Source organism: Oryzias latipes, chromosome 14, assembly GCF_053564925.1.
Source record: "Oryzias latipes strain Hd-rR chromosome 14, Olatipes_Hd-rR_3.1".
NCBI lineage: Eukaryota > Metazoa > Chordata > Actinopteri > Beloniformes > Adrianichthyidae > Oryzias > Oryzias latipes.
This window is the reverse complement of record NC_136250.1, coordinates 2,326,002-2,347,221: the sequence shown is the minus strand read 5'-3', so window position 1 is coordinate 2,347,221 and position 21,220 is coordinate 2,326,002. Positions and strand designations below refer to the sequence as shown.

Sequence of the window (21,220 nt, the reverse complement as noted above, 5' to 3'; positions counted from 1 at the left end):
GTGTGGGGGGGGAGGGGGTTGCTTGGACATCACTGCCAGCAAGCAGCAGATGTCCTCTCAGCGCCCTACCCGCCAATTTTGACTGCACTTTTAGGACACACACCCTTTACCCCTGAAAAATATACACTCCAGGACACACACATACATGCACACACACACGCTCACAAACACACACACACACATACATTTCACAAGGACCATCTGCCCCCCTACCCCATCCCTGGTTGGGGGTTCTGGCCCTTTGGCAACAGCGGCCGTGTCCCTTGGGTGCTGACTTCCTGGGCCCGGCAGCCCTCTCTCCACACAGGTAGAAGGATCCCTGAACTCTCTGGAAAGACCAAGAGCCGAGGATCACATTACATCTGAGCCTGGGGATGTCCGTGTCCCTGTGGGGGGGTTCTGGTCCTTGCCCCCGAGCGCTGGCCTTCTGCAAAATTCCAACTGTGGGTTAGCCTGGTCGGGCCATGTTTACAACACTCCTTATGGACCCCCACCACTATTAAGCATCTTCCTCCTGGGCAGGGGTGGCTGGCCCCTGCCTCGCGCTCTCCTGGACCAGCGGCTGGGTGGGTGGATGCCTGGAGACCCTGGCTCGTTCCTGGGGCTGGGGGATGCTCAGAACTCCTGCTTGGTGGTGGGGTGCTCTTCTGGGGCTGGGGGTGCTCTCCTGAGGCAGGGCCCCGCGTTGGGCCCTCCCGGTGCGGGGGCTGTTCTTCTGGTTGGCCTGGGTGGTGGATGTGATTGCCCGGAGGGCGGTTGTTCTCTATCTGCTACAGTGTGGGTGTTGGGGGTTCTGGCTGCCGCTCCTTCTGTGGAGGGGGTCTTGGTGTGGGGATGACTGGGCACTCTCCCTCCTTCTTTTTACATTCCATCATCCACTTTAAAAGAACATGAACACTCACCTGAGCACAGCTGTTAGCTCACCTTTGCACAAATGGTTTGCGTGATTGAATGAAATGTTTCACGTGTTGGTCTGAAGGAATAAGTATGCGTGTGTGAACATTAGTTGTATTGTGTACATTGTTGACATGTTTGCACTTGAACATTTTTGGAGCCAACGGTATACATTTGTATTACTTCTAAAAGTGACCATAATGATTATAAACATCCAGCAATTATGATGGTTCATGGTCATACCCCCCCCCCCCCCCCCCCCCCACACACACACACAGACACAATCACCTTGGTCAAGCACCCTAAGTAAAACAAGGACTATCGGCCAGTAGCACTGACCTCACATGTGATGAAGACGTTTGAGAGGTTAGTGCTTCAGCAGCTGAAGCCACAGGTGCAGCACGTCCAAGATCCACTGCAGTTTGCATACAGGGAGAGAGTAGGGGTGGAGGACGCAATCCTCTACTTGCTACATCGCACCTATTCCCACCTGGATGAAGGATGTGGCACTGTGAGAATGCTTTTCTTTGATTTCTCCTGTGCCTTTAACACCATACATCCTCACCTGCTATAGGAGAAGCTCACCAAGATGTCTGTGCAACCATTCTTGGTGTCCTGGATCATGGATTATTTGACCAACAGGCAGCAATAAGTCCCCATGGGGGGATCTGTCTCCAGTAGCCTCAGCTGGAGTGTAGGGGGACCACAGGGGACAGTGCTGTCACCTCTTTTCACGCTGTATACGTCCGATTTCCACAATAACACCTCAACCTGCCACATGCAGAAGTTCTCGGACGATACAGCTATTGTGGCATACATTAAAGGAGAGGAGGAGAGGGAGTACAGGCGGCTGGTGGAGGATTTTGTGGCCTGGTGTGGGGAGAATCAGCTGCAGCTGAACATCCAGAAGACCAAGGAGATGGTTCTGGATTTCAGAAGGAAAGCCCGAACACCTCAGCCCGTGCACATATATGGGAGAAAGTGTGGAGATGGTAGAGACTTACAAGTACCTGGGGGTTGTGTTGGACCACAAGCTGGACTGGACTACCAACACGGACCAGCTTTACAAGAAGACCCAGTCCAGGCTGTACTTTCTCCGGAGGCTGCGCTCCTTTAACATCTGCACAAAACTGCTGCGCATGTTTTATCAGTGGGTGGTGGAGAGTGCTCTCCTCTATGCTGCTGTGTGCTGGTGCAATACCAACAAAAAGAACATCTCCAGGCTCAACAGGATCATTAAGAGGGTGAGCTCTGTGGTGGGACTGAAGCTGGATCTTGAGGAGGAGGTGGGAGAGCAGAAAACTCTGACCAGGTTCAGGGCCATCATGAGGAATCCCTCACATCCCCTCCATGAGGCCTTCACCAGCAGGAGGAGGACATTCAGCAACAGACTGCTGTCCCAGTGCTGCTCCACAGAAAGACTGAAGAAATCGTTTGTTCCTCGTGCCATCAGGCAGTACTATTCTCTGGCAGGGCATCTTAGAAGTAATTTCTTGTCATTCTTGTTTTTATTTATTTATTTTTATTTCATTTTCTTACCCACTGATTTTAAATTATTAATCTTTTTATCTATTAATCTTTTTAGTCTATTGCTATTTTTACTATTTATATTGTTTTTAATATGTGTATGTGTTTTATGAGTGTGAGCAGATGGCCATTTTTAAATTTCCTCAGGGATTATTAAAGACCTATTTTATTCTATTCTATTCCTTCCTACCCCCCCTGTCTAACATCCTCTCTTCTTCCCTAATTTTCTTGTCCGTCCGGTCCAACAAAACATCAAAGCAGTGCTACAAATATAAGTAAGATGAATAAAGTTTCGCCTAGATTACAAAAGGGGTTTATTCAAATATACACTTAGTGTGTCAAAGATTCATAACCCCTGTTGTAACAGTAAAATATGTCCAACACAAGAGGCCTTCAGCTCTCATCTGTTTGCTCAGCTGTTGGACAGGACAAGTTAAAAAAAAAAAAATCAAAAGTGGAAATGGTTGTATTTTTGCTTTGCATGAATTGAAGTCAGTTAAAATATAAGCAAATGTCTTTATGAAACTTTTAAAAACCTGTTCTTGTGAATATAACATTTTCTAGAAATTAAGAAAAGCATTAGGAGTTGAATCAATTAACTTATCAGGATAATGATAAATCATGTAATAAAGTGGTTACGGTATAACGGGGTGGGATTATATAAGTTCGCTTCCTTCCACTCCCTTTCAAGCAATATTTATGAATTTGTCTAATTATCCTGTTTGATAGGTCATTGTATGAATGTATAAACGAAGATTGCATTGTTTTTGTGTATTAATCTTATTTGATTGCTTGAAATAAACCATTTCAAATCAAATCAATTAACTCATCACCTGTCTCCCCCTCTCGTCAGCAGCGAGAGTAGCCTCCAGAGGACTCAATACACTTCATCTCCTTGCAAGTTTTTGAGTGCCACACTCCTGACTCTCTTTTGCAGATCACTGTCAGTCTCCTTAACCCTTGTGCTATCCTAGGCACTTTAACATTGGGAGTTGGGTCATCTAGACCCACTAGACAGTGCTCTGAACCTTTTTTCTTCAATGATTTGTGATCTTCACTGGTGTCCATGGATTACATGAAATCTTTCCACCTTTATCCACCTTTGTCATGGTAGGGAGAACACGTCAATGTAAGGGGGGGTCATCTAAGATAGCAGAAGGGTTAAGCAAATGTACCAAGCCTCACTCAGTGCAAATTATTCTGCCTTCATTACCGGCCATTATGACTGGATCTGATTTTCTGTTTCCTGACCCTATCTCTAACTTTGTTTACCTCCCGCGACTCTCACTTGGATCCTGGCTATAAATAAACCTGCTGCAGAAGTAAAAATCTACCCAAAAACTATACGCATACATAAACCAAAGATCTATTGTTTCCTAATGAATATCACAAAAAACGCAATTGTTTGCCTGCCTGCCTCACCTCCTGTCTTTTCCATGCAGCTTTGTCTGATCCAAATACCATTTTTTGCTCCTTTTTTTATCCCTTGTGCTATCTTATGACCACACCCTTCCATTGACGTGTTCTTCCTACCGTGACAAAGGTGGATAAAAGTGGAAAGATTTCATGTAATCCATGGACACCAGTGAAGATCACAAATCATTGAAGAAAAAAGGTTCAGAGCACTGTCTAGTGGGTCTAGATGACCCAACTCCCAACATTAGAGTGCCTAGGATAGCACAAGGGTTACATATACAACAGACACACGTAAAATACTTTATCTGGAAAGTAAGGACATAAAAATGTCACGAAAACAAGAAAAATTTGAATGTAGCATATTCTTTACAGTACGCTTAGTAAACCAAAAGTACAAATTGAACTGACAAATGAGACTGGCATTGTTACATTAGGCAGAGCTCGGTGCTGCCTCACCTGTATGCTGTATCAGAATAAAAATACCTAAAATACAACACGTTTGTTAGAATTAAACATATAAACTGCAGTTATAGAGCATTTTTGTCATGAGCTCACAAGGATGAGGAACCCAGATGCTGCAACCCAGAAGGAAGACAGGTAAGTGGATGATAAGAAAGGATTTATTATTTTCTCCAGAGGTGAAGATGGTTGGTTGAAGAGAGTCCAGACTAGACGTGGCTGTGGCGTGGCTGGAGGGTTTAGAAGCGGTTAGCGGGTGCCGAGGGTTTCCGATCTCCTGAGCCGTCACTCGTGAGAGGCTGGATCCTGAGACAGGGAACATAGAATTAGTATAGTAGGAGCCAGAGACTTTGAGCAAAGCAGTAACGAAGCTTAGAACCAGAGCAGTCACCATAAGGGGTAACAAACTGGCGTTGAGTAGTGGCGTTGGGTGTCCTTTTGAATCCACAGAAGATGATGAGGAGAGTGATGGCAGCTGGTGGCAATTAGGAACATCAGAGCAGAGCTGGAGGGGGGAGGAGACTGCCAGGCACCGTGACAATTTTACCAGACACATATTTACTCCATCATGAATGCAGGTGATGATGGCAATGTAGCAACAAGGGGTCCCCAGCCAGGGTCTCATTGTGCCGGTCCCAAGCCCGGATAATTACAGAGGGATGTTTCAGGAAGGGCATCCAACGTCAGATCTTTGCCAAACCAAATATCCAAATAAGACCTATGATATCCTGGGTTAACAACGACCGCCATTGGTGCTGTTCACCAACAGGGTCCTGGTGGAAATTGGACTAATGTTGGTTGAAGAAGGAGAGAAGGAAGGTGCGTTCGTAGGAAGAGAAGAAAAGGAAGGTCATGATTGTTGTTTCTGAGAGTAGGGACTTTTAATGTTGGAACTATGACAGGAAAAGGGAAAAGAGTTAGTTGACATGATGCAGAGAAAGAAGGTAGACATACTTTCTGTCCAGGACAGCAGGTGGAAAGGTAGCAAGGCTAGAAGCAGGGTTCAAGTTGTTCTATCTCAGATGCGAAATGAAGTAGGAGTTATCGTAAAGGAGGAGTTTGTTTGGGGTGTCAGAAAGTTGGCACTGGCACAAGTTTCAATGGACATATTGGTGCAGGTGGCGCAGTGGTTAGCACTCTTGCCTCACAACAAGAAGGCGCCTGGTTCAAGTTCCGGCTGGGGGACCTGAACCAGAACATCAATGGAGGACCTTTCTGTGTGGAGTTTGCATGTTCTCCTTGTGCACGCGTGGGTTTTCTCTGGGGTCTCCAGCTTCCTCCAACCATCCAAAAACATGCTTCATAGGTTAATTGGCAACTCTAAATTGTCCCTAGGTGTGAGTGTGAGTGATTGTGGCCCTGCAACCAACTGGTGACCTGTCCAGGGTGTCCCCTGCCTTCGCACATAGGTGGTCGGGATAGGCTCCAGCAACCCCGTGACCCTGAAAGGGAACAACCGGAAGAAGATGAATGAATGAATATTGGTGCAGGAAAGAGAGGCGATGAGGATATTATTTATTCATTCATTCTTGATGACTGTGAGCTACTGATGTAGCCAGAGCTGAGTACGCGTGTGTATGATCCTCACCGGGATGTTCATACACCAATGGAGAAACACTAGAGGCAGGCGTATGAAGTGTCCCAAGGACAAACTGGGGGAGCGGAGGTCAAACCGCCATCGCCTTCGTTCATTGGCTGACCTGCTCAACTGCCTGAGCCACTGCCGTTGTCTTCTTTGTCTTTGTCCATCCTGTGGTGTGTGGAAACACTCTCACCCACCACTACTAATCCTTCAGATTACACCGTCTAAACAAGATGTAATCTGTGTGCTTCTACCGCCATTTTTACAGGTCACCCTTTGTTCCTGCCTCTTCTAGTTGTTGTTAATCTGGGTCTCAACCGATCCAGGATGGATATCATAGATCTGATTCGCATATTTGGTTTGGTGAAGATTTGATGTTGGATGCCCTTCCTGACACAACCCTCAGGTTTTCTCCAGGCTTAGGCCACCTTCTGGCTACTTTAATAATATACCGCCCTCCAACAATCAATCAATCAATCAATCAATCAACCGATCAAGCGAGCGACCAACCGATCGACCAACCAACCAGTCAGTCAGTCAATCAAACAAAAACCCAGGAATAAGAAAACGCATCTACATACCAGAACAGATCACTTCTGGAAACACAATCTGATTCAGCATAATTTCCGGAATTTAAGCTTCAACACTGTAACAACAACAAAAAGCTGAAAAAGGTGGCACTGGTTTTAGCTGAGGCTGAGGTACATATACGGTGGTGAAAAGGTGAGACTGATAAGGCATGATTAAATGAATCAGGGAAAAAAGGAGTGGTGTGACCCAGCAGGCTGAGAACCGGACACTGAGGTGGAACATGAACAACAGTTGATGTCCTTTTCAGTTGCAGAGCCAGCGTTCAGCCTCCTTCTTCTCTTTTATGCCTGGCTGTCTTTCCTGTTGTTTTGGGACAGATTATTGTCTTTGAAAGACCGTCTCACAAGCTTCAGATCAAGTTTCTGCTGATGCTAGCAGAAATCCTCTAGAAGCTTTCTGACAAAAAATATTTTACAGAAACAACTCTGTTTCTGGCTTTTCCATGTTTATGTGTGTGTGTGTGTGGGGCGGGGGGTGCTGTGGACATGCTGGACTGAAGCTCTGAGTTTAAGTTAAGGGGAAACAGAGGCATTTTTTAAGTATGTAGACTAAAAAGACAATGCTTGTTAAAAAAAATAGAGCCTGACACCTCTCCAAGTCAGAACCTGAACAGCTGTGCTGGGACAGTGCCTACTGGGATCCTGCCTTTGTCCTCCACTTCTCCATTGAAAAAATTATACTACTTTAAACAGAATTTCAATCTGCAGAAATGTTCTGAATTGTAATGTTTTTTGGAAATTTTGGAAACCTGGAAACCTGGTTCAGCTTGTTTTTAATTCTGCTGGAAAGCTCGAGTTTTCCCTCATAGAACAAACAACTTCAACGTAATCTTTTCTAAACATATATAATCTTATTTTATTTTGTTTTATCTCTCATATTTTTATTCTTGACTGTTTTATAAATGACTTGTCTTATTTTTATTCATCAAATGTTAAAATGTTAAAAACTTTTTTTGTTTTTTTATTTTTCTAATTTACTACTAACACATTTTTACTGATCTAACTTGTCATCTTATCTTTTTTATTGAGTTTTTTTTTGTGCTCCTTCCAAGCATCCAATTTTATTGTGTTTTGTCCAAATTTATTGCCTCTGTTTTATGTTATTTTACCTTATCCTTTTTATGCATTTCAACATTATTCTCACTTGTATCTTTTTATTTCATCTTTTTAAATTGTATTTTGTCCTGTTTGATCTAATTTATTATTGTTAAAAATGTTCTCTGGATTGTCAGATATTTTGTCGGTTCACTTTAATCCTTGTGCTATCCTATGACCCCACCCATCCATTGACGTGTTCTCCCTACCATGACAAAGGTGGATAAAGGTGGAAAGATTTCATGTAATCCATGGACACCAGTGAAGATCACAAATCATTGAAGAAAAAAGGTTCAGAGCACTGTCTAGTGGGTCTAGATGACCCAACTCCCAATGTTAAAGTGCCTAGGATAGCACAAGGGTTACTCTGATGGGCTGGTCCTGTTTTATGTTCTGATTGTTTTAATGTCAGAGTTTGGAGCAGGTTTATATGAGGGGTTAAACACTCCCAACTCAATAAAGTGCTTCACAACAGGGCTGGACGCCACAGCACAGACAGTGTGATTGTGTGGATTCCTAACCACACAAAAAAAAGTGGTTTAGTAAAGAAAAATGAAACCTAAGATCAGCAGTGAAGTCTGTGCTGACGTCACAAAGCCTGACTTCATGCGTGTTGTTGGCTGTAACGTGGAATGGTAGAGGAGCAGCAGAAAGGTGTGGCAGCGGCCAGCAGCTCACACTCCTGCTCTCTTTCCTGAGAACCAGTGACCATAAAAATGAGGATGAAAATCATTTTAGAAGAACCGACTGTCCTGCAGTGTTTCCCTTTTGTGGATGTATATTTAAAATATGATGACATTGACATGGTATCTTCTTTGTGGAAGGTTGGACATCCCTGAAGGGTTTTTTCCTTTTAACACCCCCCCATTCCTTTCTATTTTTGTTTAGGGAGGTCTGCCCTTCTCCACAACAGCAAAATTGGGCTCGGCTGACTTTGGAAATCTATCATAACCTATAACATCTGTGAAAGGGCAACCACCACAGCAGCGTGCACGTGGTTTGACTGAATGTTCCTGCGAGGATGAAGAGGTCCAGGACCAGGGAGGGCCGCTTGAGTGTGAACACATGTTGAGGGTGTGTGCAGGCTTCAGATTATGCAGGAATGCTGGCAGTGCAGACCAGTCTCCAGTCTGGATTTTGAGAGGATTTCCCACACAATTTTTAGACCAGACAATTTAAAGCAGGCTCCTCGAGTGCCTGCGGCTTCGTATTCAGCAGGAAACACGTTAAATGTGAGAACATCACCTCTGCATGGTGGACGACACAAGAAACTGTGTGTCTGATGCCAACGCAGCGGGATGAAGACAGGATCCTATGAGGCAGGATGAGGAGTATTTCACAGCTGAGCCAGGTGTTCTTGAAATGTTATTACTTTCGTCACTGAAATAAGTTAATCCAGAAAATCAATAAAGAAAAACAAGCAGATCAGTTCACCAGCCAGAGAAAACAGTATTCATGAAAAAAACTCTGCAGAAATTAAAAGAAAATGAGCCCACACTTAAATTCTACTTCACTGTCTTTTACTGAACGCCTGGAAGGTTTGATCTTGCAAAGTTGGGCCGGTCTGAGGCTGTGTATGAGAAAATCCCAAAACAGATACAAGCAAATACATCATATAAAAAGGAAAATAAAAGACAAAAGAAGAGGTGGTTCAGATATGAAGTCCTCTTCTGTTTTCCAATGGGAAAGGACAGAACAAAAAGATCCAGAACCTTTTAAAAAAAACGTAAGGGGGATTCTGGGATGTCGTCTGTGCTCAAAACACAATGATGCAAAGACGCTATCGTTAAAGTCATCCAACTACAGGAAAAGGTGATTTTTTGTTCCTTGTTTGTGAAAGAACAGAAAAGACTGGAAAAACATTTATTTATACATCTGGGAGAATCTGTCTTTCATTTTCTTGATTTGGTTCATTGTTTTATTATTTTAGCTTCTGCTGTTGCTTCTTTTAGCCACACCAGGCTTTAGACAGTGATCCTCAGAGTCATTCTCACCCTTTTCCACTGTGGGGCATCTCCCTTGTGTTGTGGGGGGGTCCGTATCACGACCGTCACTTATCAGGCACACAAGTTCATACTTCCAAGGTTCAACCTTGTACACCAAGCTTCAGTCTCCTGACTTTAGGACTTCCACAACAAATTTTTTTATGTTTTTTTATACAAAACTGCTGTGTTGTTATTTGTTGTTAGTTGGCCTTTGCTCCTTTTAAGCACATCAGAGATCATCTGTGAATGACCAGCTGTCACACTCAGAGCTGCACTCATGCTTCATGCAAACTGCAGATCCAAACACTGGACACAATTATGTTTTTTTCATTTTTACTTTTATTTAAAAAGCCATTTCTACTTTCTTTTTTTTCAAGGAAAACTGTTTGATCTTTAGAATTTATTTCTTTTTAATTGTGACTTCTTGAAGAGCTTCTTTCTGCTCAGATCTTCTTCCAGTGCATTTGGAGTAAATTAAAATAAATGACTAAAATAAACACATGTATGTAAGATAACATTGGTCACCATAACTTGACCAGCTCTATGAAAAGTAGCTTTGTAGTAAAAGAGTGGAGCAGCCGCAATGCTGAGTAATATTTACACATGCTAAAGGGAAGCGCTGCTGTGTTTTCAGAAAAATCCCATCAGCAAGGCCGTGACCTTTCCCTTAATCCAATGTTTTTAGCCATTCAGCTGCCTCAATGCCAGAAAGAAAACTATGCCACTACTCCCCCTCCCCCAACACACACATGCACACAAACATGTAAACAAGTACAGACACACACATACATGCACAAAGGCAGGCACATGCACACTCATGTACGCAAACCCACGTACGCTCACACGCGCGTCTTTCGCTAAATGCTCAAATGACAGTCTTAGCTTGCAGGAAAAGCAGTAAAAGTGATTTAATTTCTTTGTCAGGTCGGTGGATGCTCTGCGGCTACCTGATAGGGCCTCACACCTGCACACAGCAAGCCGTCTCTCAGTGGAATGAAACATGGAGGGTGTGGGGGAAGGGGGGTGTCTGTGGACATGGAGGTCCAAACAAATTGGCCTTGACTGGATCAGTGAGGAAAAGAGCCATGCTGCACTTTACTGGCAGCCAGTGTCAGGCAGTGTGATATCATTCCATATTTACTGCTGCTGTCTGTCCTTTAGCCTGTTTAATGATATTGCTGCTGCTCCCAGAAGGCTAACTCTCTGCCGAGGTGCCGGCTGCTCGTTTCCACGCACACTGAGGTCATCATTCCCCCTCAAGGACAAGGCAGCCTCCGATTCATGTTGAGGTAAAAACGATAAAAACGGCATCATACTTTGAGATTCCTTTTCATCCAGGATCATTGAACTTAACATCTGTTTCAGCTGATATTTGAGAGTTTCGTGTTCTGGAAAAGCATCTCTGAGCAATCGCTTTAGTTGGGCTCAATAGTTTTTCTTTCCTCCATAAGCTTTAGTCCTGCAGGAACGAGGCAAAGTTCAAGGTCAAATCTGAATTGCTTCCCTGCCCCTCTGGCTCCTCCCTATTGCTCCAGTTGTAGGGGCATTTGAACCTTTGGTGATGTCCAGATGTGGTTTTTAAGAAAGGGCCATAGCAGCTTAGGGCTGGGTATCCCTCTGCCGGTAAGGTGATCCGCGTCACGCTGTGGCGTGGAGGAGAAACACATTTCTTCACATAGGTTTTCTCTGCAGCACAGAAGTTTACATTTAAATGTTAGTCATGACTTTTTGTTTTTGCGAGTTATATAACTAATGCTGTTATGGATTTTCCAAGCACCGGCAGTTATGTGCTAACGTGGATGACCGGCGACTATTGATGATGTCATCGAGTGGGAGTAACGTCCAAATTGGAAGACACTATTTAGTGAATGTTGTGTCTCACGCACTTGAGTGACCAGATAATGACGGAACAACATTTACCACAACAACTTGTGGTAAAGTCTTTCTATAACTGTGTTTGGAGGGCTAAATGTCGGGGTAGGGGGGGAAATTCAAATTCAGCCCAAAATTTCTGCATCAGATGTAGCTTTTTAATCCCATATTATTATTTTAATCAGCAAACTTTCTTGAGGATGCAACACTAAGTTAGAGGGGCAGAAAACTAAAAAAGTCCCAGAATGCCACCTCCTGACAGACACTTTCAACTCAGCGTCTAAATCAAACCCGACCATCAGTGAACAAAGGTTCTGGGGTCTGTGTGCAGTTGGGATGAACAGAATAAGATCAGTACTTTTTTAATGTTGCATTCTCTGATTGAAACATGGATGCAGTAAATGTGTGTTACAGCCTTCCCTCACATTCTGCTGGACAGCAAACACAAAACTATCCTTGTGGAACCACAGCCTCACTGCCGTCTGCAGAAACATGGATGGGAATCTGTGTGGCTGTAAGGTGACAAACTTGTCCCTCTGTCCTGTGAAACTTGCTCTCCATGATAACATGTGTGTAGAACCTGTAGCTCAGAAATCATCCCTAAGGTAAAAAAGATCCCCTTGAAGTGCTCAGACAGAATTACTCGTTGACTCACATGACTGTAAATTCCATTAGCGATCAGTGACGCCTACCCCGCCTATGCTGGAGTGCAGGTGGAAGCTCACAATCTCTGAGAAGCTCTCACATACTCTTGCTACATTTTGATACATGATACTGCAGCACCACTTGGTGGCAAAGCTGACAAAGTACATACTCCTCCATCCATTTTCAGAACCCACAGAATCCATTTCAGGGTCATGAGGTTGCTGGAGCCTGTCCCAGCTACAGTTGGGTAAAGGAAGGATCCACCCTGAACAGGCCGCCAGTCAGAACCACACACACACTCACACCTAAGAGATGTCAGTCAATCTATGAAGCGTGTTTTTGAACTGTGGGAGGAAGCTGGAGTGCCTGGAGAAAACCCACACATGCATCAGGAGCGTTTACTCCTGGATTGGAGGATGAACTTTGGATAATGGAGGATGAATGCCTCTCTGAAGCCAACCAAACTTTATAGCCACTAAAAACATTATATTCAACTAACATCCAAACTAACGATTTTTTAAAAATCACCTTCTGAAAATTAAAACTACTGTGACCGTCCCACTTGTCAATCCACAACGAGCACTAATACTTGAGTATTGGTGCTTTTTCCTGTCTGACTGTATATTACCTAACAAACCTGAATTATCTCATCAACAGGATGTTAAAGACCCACCTCAATGAAAATAATGATGTTGTCATTTTTCTCATGATGGAGGGCCTGTAAAACAATTTTAAAGATTAAAACGGCATTTCTGAGTATCTCTTTATTCTAACCGTTGTAAAACAGGAGCAGATGATAAATACCTTTTGAAAAAGATCAGTTGTGACATAGAAAAGGCCATGAGCGGGCCACAGACTCCGTGCTCCACTCCGTTACGATGCATCCACTTGTAGACAAATGTACGTCTTTGTTTTCCTCGCCTGAGCTGGAATCTGGATCTGAACTGTACGGCTGAATAGCTCCAATTTTGCTTGTCATTTTTGTTGCACTGCTAAGTTGGCTTAGGGTGTGAAGGCTGTAAGATAGCAGGAGAGTGTGTAAACAAAGGGATGATGGGAAATGAAGGGATGCAAACTACCGCACCAACGTCCCTGCCCAAAACTCAGAGGTTAATTTTCGGACAAACTCCTGCTGCTCTGCAGAAACTGTCCTAGAAAACGTTTTTATTTTTTTTTATTTTGGCTAAAAATGACGTAATCATAATTAAAAAACCACTGGGAACACTTTGAAAAATGATCAAAAGATGATTAGAGTTGGGCTTTAAGTTGTAGAAAATTTTGGTTTATCAGTGGTAACAATAACTCATGCAGTCAGTGACTTGATCGCTGCTGATTCCCACAAACATCAAAATGTACACTGCAAAAGCAGGCCTTCTAGAAATAACTTAAAACTTTTTAAAATTAAAGACAAATTCTTTAAAGTGCCTAGGTCATGCATAATTATGTTTTGGGCTTTTCTAGAGTATTAAATTTCTTACAAAAAAGAAACCTCAAAGTGGCAGTTTGATCCATCCATGCATCTCTGAGTATTCCTCTAAAAAACTGCTCTCTGAGCACCAGCCCCTCCCAATCCACAAAAACGAATGGATTCTCACATTGTGACATTAAAAATGAGGAACAGCCCCTTCCAGGAAGAGCCTGTGCTGTCAGCTCCGCCCTCAGGCTAACACACACACATCCACTTTCTCTGTGGAGCTAGCAGTGATCTTGGCTAAACGCTTTCCTTTTATATCCACAATATGTACATCCATCTTTGCAAAAGTTCAAATGATTTTTGTTTTCGTGGGAGAAACGCAGACATGGCTGACCCTAAGATTACGTCATGAAATGGGCAACACCCACAAAGGAGCAAAAGGCGGAGCCTCAGAGATCGAGTCGTCTTACTTCCGGGTTGGAAAAGACCTCAGGAAAATACCTAATATTTCTTTAAAATAATTATTGTGTAATAATAATAATAATAATAATAATTAAAATATTATGTAAGGGTTTATGGGCGACGAAGTATGCATTGTGTTGGATGGATGAGGTGAAAGCCTGAACCATCCTCTGCTTTGTATTGGATGGTTCAGGCTTCCACGTTTTACGTTAATTTCTGATAATGCATACTTTGAAGGCCATTAACCCGCTTATACCACGGTCACTTACAAAAGAAAGAAATATTCAACCAGTTTTTAGTCCTTTATTCTTGTTATTTTTCCAATTTGGATCGCTTTTTTCACAAAAAATGTACTGTTTTTTGCGTGGTGCGGCGCGTTGTCACGTTACCGCACCACTCCTGCAGTCAAGATTCGGCAATATAAAGCGATTGTGCTGATGGTCAGATAGGAAAGTTCACCTCTTACTAGATGATGAAGCTAAAGTTTCTTTTGAAGAAGGCAGCGAGCGCAGTTGTATAGAACATTTAAGCCATGTGACCGGAACTTCTTTTTTAAGGCGTGTGGTTATCCTGTGCGTTATTCCTTTTGTAATGCAGCAGCCAATCAGAATCGAGTATTCACCCGGACCATGGTATAACATGTACTAATACTTCGGGAACATGAAGTACGACGTGTGCTTCAGTCAGCCAACCCTAGAAAGGCAACAGGCCCCGACGGAGTACCAGGTAAGGCAGGGGTGTCAAACTCAAATTCACAGAGGGCCAAAATTAAAAAGAAGAACATTGTCGAGGACCAAACCAATTATTTATTCATTTATTTATGTTTTTATTATCTTTTAGATACAGTAAACTACTGTATTAACCATTTTAATATATTACAATTGAATGTTAGCTTAAATACTGAACGCAGAACAGGTTTAAGAAAATAATAAAAACAAAAACTGAAATAAACATCAGGCCTCTATATCTTTAACTTTGTTCATTTTAATCGTAACCTAAATCTTTTCATCACAGGCCATCAAGGCCAACACATAAAAAAAATATCTCTTTCAACTTTGAAAAGACCATGCCTTCAGTAAATAAAATAATATTGATCCAGTTTAGTTTTTTTCACTCTCCATTTACTCTGAGGATGCACATGGGTCCAAGCCAGAAACTTGGCATCGCTTTTTACATGCAAGTGCATCAATTTCTGGAATCAGGCTCTGCGCAGAGGAAATCCTCAGGACTGAATGAAGGTGTTCATCAGTGAGACGACTCCTATGTGGTGTTTTGTTCATTTTTATTAACGAAAACAGTTGCTCGCACAGATATGTGCTGCCGAACACAGAGAGCATTTGCGCAGCCTGGGCACGGAGTTCGGGCAGCGTGTCAGGGAGGTAAGGTGGAAATTGCGCAGCACCGACAGAGTCATACTTTGACTTGAGCGTGTCATTACACTGTAGCTCAATAAGCTCCATTTGGAGATTGTTTGGTGCGGTATTCACATCAAACGCAAAGGGGTTTGCTATAAAGTTCAAATCTATATTTTTGGGCTTCAAAGTTGGCAAATCATCGGGTAAACTCAGCCCCAAGTAGAATGAGTTTTTCAGCGTACTGTGCAAAAGGCATCACGGCGGTAGCGGTCTGCTCTTTCATGACTTGGCAGCACAAAAAATGAGCCAGGTTTCCCTGCTGCATCTGACTCTCCCACAAGCCAACTTGGTCCTAAAAGCCCTCACGGCGTTGTACATGTCTGTGACGACATGCGTGCGCCCCTGAAGCTGCAGATTGAGTGTCGAGATGATTCATGATGTCACATAGAAATGCAAGCTCACATTGAAACTTTTCATCCCTGAGCTCTGTTGTGTCTTTCCCTTTGCTTTCCATGAAAAGACAAATTTCCTCACGCAGCTCAAAACAACTTTTCCTTGGCTCAGCCACCTCACCTCTGTGTGATAGGGCATGTCACTATGGTCTGCACCCAACTCCCCTAGGAAAGACTTGAACTGACGGTGATTCAAACCTTTTGCTTTTATGAAATTGACTACTTGCGTTACAGTGCTCATGATGTGATCCATTTTCAAGGCTTTGCCACACAAGGCCTCTTGTTGTGTGATGCAGTGGTAAACTGTAAGCTCGCCTGCCTGCTTTTCCTGCATCTTCTCTCACATCCTGCCGACCAATCCACTCTTTTGACCACACATCGCGGGTGCTCCATCAGTGGTCAGTCCCACAAGCTTATCCCAAGGCAGCTTCATTTCATCGACCTCCTCAAAGATGTCTTTTCCTGTCGTTGTGCCATGCATGGATTTTAGTCCTAAAAGTTCCTCTGTAACGCAAAGATTTGAGTCCACTCCACGAACAAAAATTGACAGCTGTGACCAGTATGTTTTGGAGCTGCATTTCCTGTTTCTAGCAATCCAGATCCTGCATTTCATTAATTTCTTTAAACCAGAAATGTGTTTTGCTGCAAGCCTTCTTTGTTTCCCGGTAAATCGCAGATTAAAGCTGCTGCTTTTCCTTTTTTTTTTGTTCCTGGTTCCCGTATGGGTCCCCCCTCTGGATAAGTTGGGACCGATACTTCCCGCTTTACGGAGGAGACCTCATCTTGCTGTGTGGCGTCTTGCTGGACTGCATGGGGTTCCCAATCACCATCTGATTGGCGGTGGCGGTGAAACACCGGCGCCCTTGGTCTTTGATTACCTTTTACGCTCAGTATTCAGTTGTCTGGGATTTTTACACATTTTATTGTGTGTTTGTTTTATTGCTTCTGTTTTAGGAGGTGGGAGATAGAGGGCTGCATTGGGATCGGGTCCCGCCGGGTCCCGCGGGACCCAACCCAAATCTCGCGGGATTGGGCGGTTTGAATTGTGCTGCGGACGGCAAAAAAAACCCCGCGGGATCAGTGCAGGCATGAATATCTCATGAAAATATATTAGCGGACTACGTTAGGCTGTGCGGCTGTTGAAGTCTTATGTACTGAAGCTCCCTGAACGCACCAGGTAGAGACGTTAATGGCCTCTGTCTGTTGTTGGGGTGCGCCCCACCCCGCCTCTTACTAAGAGCGCGCTTCAGGCCATCTGTCTGCGCGCGCACACACGCACACTTTTAAACGAACAGGATTTGTAAAAATATATTTAACAATTAAGTTGCACATTACACAAGAGGAATACATGAAAAGATGAGGCTGGAGGAGGACATGAATATCTTTAATAATATCAATACAAATACGTGTTTTTTTCCTGCGGGACAGGAGACGATACAAAATCAATGCATTTCTATTACTGTGCGGGACTAAATTCTATGAGTTTTGCGGGTGCGGGCGGGAGTGGACATACATATTGCGGGAGCGGGTGGGAGTGTAACGCATACGTTGCGGGAGAGGGCGGGATTGGTCAGAAATTCAGCGGGCGCGGGCTCGAGCGGGATGAGGAAAATAGTTCCGCGCAGGGCTCTAGTGGGAGACTAAGGAGGTGGACTGCTGATTGGTGGTGGGTTCCAGTGTGGCATTAAAATTAGAAAGAAAATTAAACCTCTGATCATCTGCCCTAAGTCAGAACCCCCTCTGGTCACCAGTGGGAGCCGTCCCCAGAGTTCTAACCACACTACATCTCCTAGAGACCCCACGCGCACACTTCCTGGATGCTGCACACCTGACTCTCATTCATTTATCAACCACAGCATACTTAAATACTGCACTAAGCTCAGTGTAAAGGATTGTTTGTGCCACTTTGCCTTCATTACCGAGTGTTGTACGGTATCTGGACTTGATCTTCTGTCTCTTGACCTTGACTCTGTTTGCCTGCTGCCTGCCCTGACCCTTGCCTGTACTTTGACCATCCTGTCTCTCCTCTGATGCTCCCATGCTCGTTATCGACCCCTGCCTGCCTGACCCTGATTTAGCTTTGTGGACTTTTAGCTGAGCTAATAAACCTGCTGCATTTGGAACCAGTTCATGTGACATCCTCACAAAAATAATACCCAGGATGTGGTGTTAATGTTCTTGAACAAAGTGCAACAGATGAACGACATGTCACACTGTTAATAAATGTAGGAAACGCAATGCATACCTGATACGGTAAATGGTTGTGATTTTATTCAAAACTACACGCAGACTAAGATTTATACAAACTGTTGGACTACTTGGCCCGTGTTTCAAAATGGGCCAGTGGGTAGCTGACATCGCTGCAGACCCCTTGCGGTCGTTGTACATGGGAGGGTCCGCTCCGGTCGTCGCGCACTAGGAACAGTTCGCTCAAGTGGACAGTCATGCCGGTAGTGGGGGGCCCTGTCCCTTCCAAAGACAGGAAAGAAGGCCCAATGAGCACTTGACTCCACTGCCCCATTGCAGCGAGGTCTGGGCGACGTTGGCTGTACAGCACACGGCGGCCAGGGGTTATTGAGTCGGAGCGTTGCGACCACCGCACCTGGGGATATGCACCCAGCGGTGTTTGCAACCCACTGCAGAGGGAATCCTGGTTAATTTGTATTCCTCAACTTAGTGATATGCTTCAATTCAGTTGGTCATCCTCCAAAAAAAAAAAAAGGTAAGATTAGTGTTCCTGACAGAAAACGTGGAAACAGTGCAAAATCCAATGCTGCTATTGACTTTAAATGGACTACAAGATCAGAATGAACATTCACAATTAAGAGTAAACTCACTCAGATCTTTTCAAATGTTTCTAAAAGTTCTCGTTCATTAGCTGACTAATAATTTACTTGTGGAAAAGTCACATCCTTGTTTTTTCAGCTCTATTTGTTTAATTGTAACACAGCAGTGAGCCACCATCTGGCCCTTTCCAATATAGCGTCAAACTTTGCGTACCCGACAAGCTAGCGTAGTGACTCTACCTTATATAACTAATTATGTGCATGTGCCTGATCGTGATGTCATTTCTGTTCAAAACAGCATCTGTTGTAGTGATGAGCGACACCACACGTTTAAGATTAGATATGACACTGATTATTTTTTTGCATAAAATATTCTACAACATTTACTGATATTAATAATGGTAGTTTCTTATCGGTGAGTTATTTTTCAAGCAAATTACTTCTTATCCTAAAAAGAAATACAATCATAAACTGACCAGGAACCACATTTAATGTACAAGATTAGATCTACAGAAATGTTATTTCTAAAATCCCCTCCTTATGCCGTGCCATGTTGTTGCTAAGGGTAACATGCACAACTCACAGATCATCTGGGGGGTATTCCAGAAAGCAGGTTATGCTAGCTACCACGGTAAGTTTGAGGCTAAGGAAGTGGATAATCTCAGCTTTCGGTTCCAAAAATGCAGGTATGTTTCAGGGAATGTCAAGTTGCCATAGCAACTCATTTAACTGAAAAAAATATTTAACTGAATTGGAGTAATATGACATTTAGTTAGATAAATATGTAAATTTGAGTTGTATAAACAATTGAGTTGGAAAGACACAAGAAATTAAAGTTAAATATGTTTAACTCAATTACTTGTTACCAATTGAAGTAATTAATTTAACTTGAAAAGGTTGGAAATATATTCCCGAAAGCATTTTGTGTCACAATGGAAATGAAAATAAGATCAGAAACTCGTGCGTTTACTTTGTTCTTTTTCTCCAAGCAGAAACTCTTTTTGCTGATGATGCAGCCGTGTTACTTTTTTGATGGACGTATAATCTTCATACGCCGTCATTAAAATCTCAGACTCCGTCTCACTGAAGTATAGCGCTCTCTTTTTTTCTCCACGCGTTTCCATGGTGACTCCGTAAATCATCGATCTATTGAGAATGTCTTTATGTACCTGCTGTGCACGTGCATTAACCCAGGGTTAACAAGTGGAGCGTAATTACTCTAACTCATATCCGATCTTTTGGAACAGACATACCCAGAGTAAGCAAGTTCAGGCGGATTTCAGCCAGAGTTCAGGGTTAAAGTCAGGGGAGTTTAAACATGCTTTCTGGAATACAGTCAGTACGCTGTGGGTTGGGAGGGGGGGTGTTTGTACATAAAACATTGGAGTGGCTCACTTAATAATACTTAATAATCTTAAGGGTCTAGAAATGACACATGCACTATAATTTTCTTATTTATGAGTTAGTAATTGTTATTTCTTTTCTTTTTACTTTTTTAGTAATTGATACTTCAATGGAGTAGTAGATACCAAATTTGGCGATACACAGGTATCGATATTTCGATAACTTGGCAGTGACGCTCTTACCACTGCTCTGTTGTTGCCGTCTTTCGTGGAGGGTTCAAGTCCACCTTTTATTTTTCCTTCTTCCTTGCTCCTTGTACAATGTATTTCCCTCCAAAAACTTCCTGGAAACTTTTTTCTTCTGCGGCCCTGCACTGTCTCGCTCACCTGCACTCCCACAATAACAGTTTTAGGACAGTTCTTATTGGGTCAGGAAGTAATTTTCAATGTCATTTGTTTATTTTCTTTGAGCCAAAGCATTTATTGAGACGCTTCTGTTCGTATGTTAATAAGTATGTCTGCTTTTTTTTAACAGGCTAATAGGTTTCAGACCATAAAACAGTTTTAAACAAGACAGCAGGAAACACAAAATGAATCTGACTCGATGTGTCAACAGTTGGTCATTCAGAGAAGCACATGGCCCCCCCCACGTCTATGCTGTCAGTGAAGAGAGGCTGACTCATTCATGTTTTCGACCCCCCCCCCCCCCCACCACACACACACATAATGAACGTGAATGATCTGTTTGACAGATGAATGGCAACACTAGCAATGTTTTGAAGAAGTTGCTTTGTGGCAGCAGCACTACCTTTACCTTTTCCTTACATTGCCCTTCCCTGTTGTGAGTGTGAACGAATGAATGTTTGCGCATCTTAAAGACATGGAATCTGTGGGCAAACTTTCTTTCAAGAACTCCAGAAATAGTTTAAATTGAAAGAGTTGGTTTCTCTGGACTTCTTCAAATTACTTTTAAATGAACGTGAGACAAAGCTATACAATTGCAAACAGTAGCGGTTTTAGGCACGGGCCATACGGGCGATCGCCCGGGGCGGAAAAATGACGGAGGGGCGGCGCCAGCGGCTCAGCTCTTGTAAAATACTTTATGCACCACTATTGGTTTACTTATATCACAGAGTTTGTAACAGCCTGAAACCTGGCGGCGCCCCCGCCCCGCAGCTGCGCTCCCTCCTGTCTTTGAGAAGTAGACGCAAATGTGTGTGAGAAGGAGAAGGGAGGGGGCGCGGGGTGAAGGGTGCAGGCTGAGAGGTGAGCACGGAGCACAAAACGCATGCGCAAACCTGGCTGGATCTTCTTCCAGGGGGGCAACGGTCGCGGGCCGCGGC

At 43.5% G+C, this 21,220-nt stretch overlaps 1 long non-coding RNA gene across 1 annotated transcript; it reads right to left on the bottom strand.

The window, feature by feature from the left end:
* Positions 1–4,439: 4,439 nt before the first annotated feature.
* On the bottom strand, positions 4,440–6,494 carry LOC144983778 (uncharacterized). Its single transcript, XR_013647585.1, has 2 exons — positions 4,688–6,494; positions 4,440–4,602 (listed from the first exon to the last, which is right to left on the bottom strand). It is a non-coding gene; the product is annotated as an uncharacterized LOC144983778 (long non-coding RNA).
* Between the last annotated feature and the right edge of the window lie 14,726 nt (positions 6,495–21,220).